The following is a 4,884-nucleotide window of genomic DNA, read 5'->3' on the forward strand; positions in this document are numbered from 1 at the left end:
ATTTTGAGTCTGTCACTCTTAGAGAATACAATAGGAGCTTCCGATGCGATCCCTTCCTTGGTAGCTCTTCTTATTAACGGTTCCTTAAGAGGGAAAAAAGATGCCGCTACAACCCTTTAACCTTATAAGCTTATGGAGAATCAAGGTCCAAGGCATGCAGTTTTTCCCTTGGAGTCTGTGATCTCCATTTCAATGCATCTACATGTTTTCTTCTTGTCTCTGTTGGGACTTCAAAAAAAAAAAAAAACTGACCGTAATATGAAAATAAGCAGTTCAATATATACCAACTTCAACAGAAAGGGAAAAGAGAAGCCATACCTAAAAACTTGAATGAATGCAGGTTCTAGAGATTATAGGTGTCTTCTTCACTGAACTGGATCTTGGTGCTCCTGTAGCTGTTCGGCTGCACAAGAAAAGATTTTGGTGCTCCTTTAGCAAAAGAATATGGAACCTAATCCTTGAAGTCTCCTTGGATATTTTGTGCTTTAGTCTATCTACAGATTTATTAGACTTGTTTAACCAACTTGTTGACCTGATAATATCATGATGTCTGTGGGCGTTGATCCCCATTCCAAGCACTATTCATATAATAAGTCACAGTTTGATTGCAACAATTCTCTGTCCAACAGTTGTCGGAATGTTTTGAGAAAGAACAATAGTGGTGTTTTGAGAAAGAACAATAGTGGTAGCCAGAGTGATTCAAATAGCCTTGGGAGGCCTCTTCCTAGATCTATGAGAACCTTCCGTTCCCGATTTGATGAGGGAGTAGGTAAATCCAAAGCAGTGGAAAGCAAAGCTTTTTGTGGTCCTTGACCTTCAATTCAAACTCGGATTATAAAAGTGTTGACTAAAATTTGGATTATAAAAGTGTTGATTTTCTAATATGAAACCATAGATGAAAGGTGAGAGAATACATCCTTGATGAAGGGGCTTTTCTCTCTCCTGAAGACACTGGAAATAGACTAAAAAGTGAGAAACAAGTTCATGAATTAACCTAAATAATCTCATTCCCAGGTTAATTAATCTGCGAGTACAGTTGCAGTTCCTGTTTCTCATAGTTGTGTGATGTTTTCTTTTTGAAGTTTTGTCTCTCTTGCAACCATTTCACTCTAGTTTTCTACGCCAAGAGCATTTCCTCTAATAGACTCTGCTACTATCTACAGATTTATTAGACTTGTTTAACCAACTTGTTGACCTCATAATATCATGATGTCTGTGGCCGCCGATCCCCATTCCAAGCACTATTCATATAATAAGTCACAGTTTGATTGCAACAATTCTCTATCCAACAGTTGTCCGAATGTTTTGAGAAAGAACAATAGTGGTAGCCAGAGTGATTCAAATAGCCTTGGGAGGCCTGTTCCTAGATCTATGAGAACCTTCCGTTCTCGATTTGATGAGGGAGTAGGTAAAGCCAAAGCCAAAGCAGTGGAAAGCAGAGCTTTTAAAAGAACATGGGCAAAGTAGGAGCGCGTGGAATGTATCGCCATTATTAAAAACAGTTGCAACATCAGGTACTCTTGAAACTGAAAATTTGGAGATTATTTATATAGGTTTGGTAGAAGATTTGGAATCAACATCAACAGAGTTGCAAAGGAAGGCAGTAGCACAGTTGAGGTTATATGCAAAAAAATAACTTGGAGAATAGGATTATGATAGCTAATGTAGGGGCTGTAAATCCTTTAGTATCATTGTTACATTCTGTGGATCCTTTAACACAGGAAAATGCAGCCACTGCTCTGTTGAATTTGTCTCTTTATGAAAACAACAAGTTTGAAATAACAGAAGCTAGAGCTATCAAGCCCCTTATACACGTACTAAAGTCAGGAACATCAATAGCGAAAGAGAATGCAACTTGTACTTTTGAGTCTGTCACTCATAGAGGATAATAAAGTTACAATAGGAGCTTCCAATGCGATTCCTCCCTTGGTAGCTCTGCTTATTAATGGTTCCTTAAGAGCGAAAAAAGATGCAGCTACAACCCTTTAACCTTATAAGCTTATGGAGAATAAAGGTCCAAGGCATGCAGTTCTTCCCTTGGACTCTGTAATCTCCATTTCAATGCATATCTACATGCTTTCTTCTTGTCTCTGTTGGGACTTCAAAAAAAGCTGACCGTAATATGAAAATAAGTAGTTCAAAATATACCAACTTCAACACAAAGGAAAAGAGAAGCCATACCTGAAAACTTGAATGAATGCAAGTTCCAGAGATTATAGGTGTCTTCGCTGGTCTTCGCTGAACTGGATTTTGGTGCTCCTGTAGCTGTTCGGCTGCACAAGAAAAGATATTAGTGCTCCTGTAGCTGTTTGGCTTCACAAGAAAATAGCTGTTCTGCTTCACCATCTCCCTTAATACATGCCCTGGTGCGGCTTTCATACTCTGTGCAGCTACACAATGTAAAACCCTATCTATATCGCTCAACAAAACGGGAAAAAATGGAAACGGGAAAAAATAAAATTTTATATTCATAATATTGGAGGCAGAATTCACATTCTTAGCAGGAAAATGCCAACTAAGCTAATGGAATACCATGGTGGAGGTCTTCAATGAAACATTTCGTGAACACGAAACCTTCTCTCGTAGAGACAAGCTAGACAACGTAGAGACAAGCTAGACAACGACAAGCAAGAAACTTGCTAGACAGGAATGCAAATGAGAGGGTGGTTTCCGCCATGGTCATCCACCTTCATTCTGCAACAAGCCTGTTGCAAGCCATGGCCATCTACTTTCATTCGGTAATGCAATCCCGTTTCCAGCCATGCTGTTCTACCTTCACTCTGTAACGCAAGCTTCAGGTTCGCTGGTCGAAGAACAGCCATACAATCAGAGCCAGGCTGCCTGCCATACATAAGTCATAGCCGAGAGTATGCCATAGAGCATATTTAGCAATACAGACCAATATTGTTTCAGTTATAACTACATTTTTTTAATGAACGGTGGCAAATATTTTAATCGTCTAACATCAGATCAGACGGTTCATAGTAAGACAGTAACATCAGATCAGACGGTTCATACGGTTCATAGTAAGACAGTAATATCAGATCAAACAGTTCATAGTAAGACAGGTAAGATAAAAGGAGATAAGATAAAAGGAAAATTAAGAGGAGAATTGATTTCAGAGGAAAACGGTTTAAGTGTAATAAAAAACCAAAAACCAAAAGATTTCAGAAGAAAATACTTTACTGGATAATTTAAAAAACCACAGTTAAATAGGTTTAAGAGGAAAACGCCTTACAATAACGGTTTAATAAAATACACGGATACATAGCTACATAGCTATCTTGACCATATTTTTGGAACCAAACCAAAAACCAATTAAAATGGCTAATAATGGAAAACCACAGCTGTTACATATCATTGCAATTTATAAAATGACAAAAAACTAGGCTGTAATTCCAAAAAATTAGTCATCTGACTGCCAGTCACATTTATGGCTTTAAAGTCATAAAACATACTGCCCCACCCCAGGAAAACACTTGAGCTTTTTGAAATGTATATGGTAAATAACTAAGCTAGCTGCCATTAATTTCTACAAACCTCGAAGCTTCGTTTCGCGGCAACATGAAAGTTTTACTCGTTACCTCTGCTGAGAGCTCGATTCCCTAAAGAAGCTTCGCAGACGGATTTCTTCATTCATTGATATGGTTACTGAAGTGACTCTTTACTCCCCACAGCCATAAGACACCTGCGCTCTAGATTCGTATACCTTTCAGTGTGAACCTAGAGAGCAAGTGTCTTGTGGAAGTAGAGAGTAATTGCAAGGTCTTCTTAAAATCGCGTAACCCTAGACCGAAAAAAAAAATAGACCGAAAAAAAAAAAAAAAAACAAAAGAAAAAACCAATGAAATAAATGCAGGCCGTACATTGCTTAGAACGGCATGGCCATGGCCCTGCACATTGCTTAGAACGGCATGGCCATGGCAGATCCACTTAAAAACGCGGTGCCCCCACTTGAGGGAAAGAAACGACCGCCCTCGGAAATGCCGAAGTCCATGCGCTGCCATGAAATTGGCAACCCCGAATCTTGGATGAATGCGGGTAACCTCAATGAAAGCAGTCCCGTTAATTCACCAGTGGAGAAACAAAAGAAAATCAAATGCAATCAGAAAACAAAGAAGGAATAAGGGGCGTATCCTTATCCACAGAGGTGTGAATCCAGTTCTCCAGGAAGGAAAGCTCGATGAAACAAAGTTGTGCGCAAATGGGGATAAAATGATCACAACCAAACCCTAACAAAAACCTTATTAAATCGTGACCATTGATCTACATCTAGCTGTTGAAATTCAAGGCTTCAGCTTGTTCTTTAAATCAAGCTCAGCTACTTAGTACTACTTCCTTAGCGATGGATTTGCTCGTTGATCAGCTACTTAGTAGTTCTTCCTTAGCAATGGATTTGCTGGTTAATTATTATGAATTTAGTATTGAGAAATGTAAAAATAATAATTTATAATGTGTAATTTTATTTATTAATATTATTAAAAAATAATTTTTAAATATTTGATTGGCCCATTTAAGGTATTGTTGTGATTTTTGCATAAGATAATGTCATGTGAATAATTGAATTTGTTAGAATCACAAGTTTGAATAATTAAGTCTGTTGAAATCCCAAGTTTGAATTGTGAATTCGCTATAATTCGATAAAGACAATTAAATCCTTAATTGAAGGTCTTTCAAGAACAAAAGGATTGTTCTCAAGGGAGGAGAGTGTTCAATAATTCCACATGTATATTGTAGAATCATAACATAAAGAAATTTCACTTGGAACTTGAACAAAGAGTAGTGATCTAGAATCATAACATAAAGAAATACTCAATTTCACTTGGAACTGGAGCAAAGAGTAGTGATCACTCTTCATAGCTAAAAAGAGTTTTTTGCATTTAT

The 4,884-nt window shown here is 37.7% G+C and overlaps 1 long non-coding RNA gene across 1 annotated transcript; it reads right to left on the reverse strand.

Moving 5' to 3' along the window:
* Nucleotides 1-265: 265 nt before the first annotated feature.
* LOC149161145 (uncharacterized) lies at nt 266-4,265 on the reverse strand. Its single transcript, XR_016261848.1, has 2 exons — nt 2,533-4,265; nt 266-2,273 (listed from the first exon to the last, which is right to left on the reverse strand). It is a non-coding gene; the product is annotated as an uncharacterized LOC149161145 (long non-coding RNA).
* Between the last annotated feature and the right edge of the window lie 619 nt (nt 4,266-4,884).

This window comes from Pinus tabuliformis, chromosome 5_2, assembly GCF_031772625.1.
Source record: "Pinus tabuliformis cultivar Carrire ecotype Pingquan chromosome 5_2, CPIR1, whole genome shotgun sequence".
Classification (NCBI taxonomy): domain Eukaryota; kingdom Viridiplantae; phylum Streptophyta; class Pinopsida; order Pinales; family Pinaceae; genus Pinus; species Pinus tabuliformis.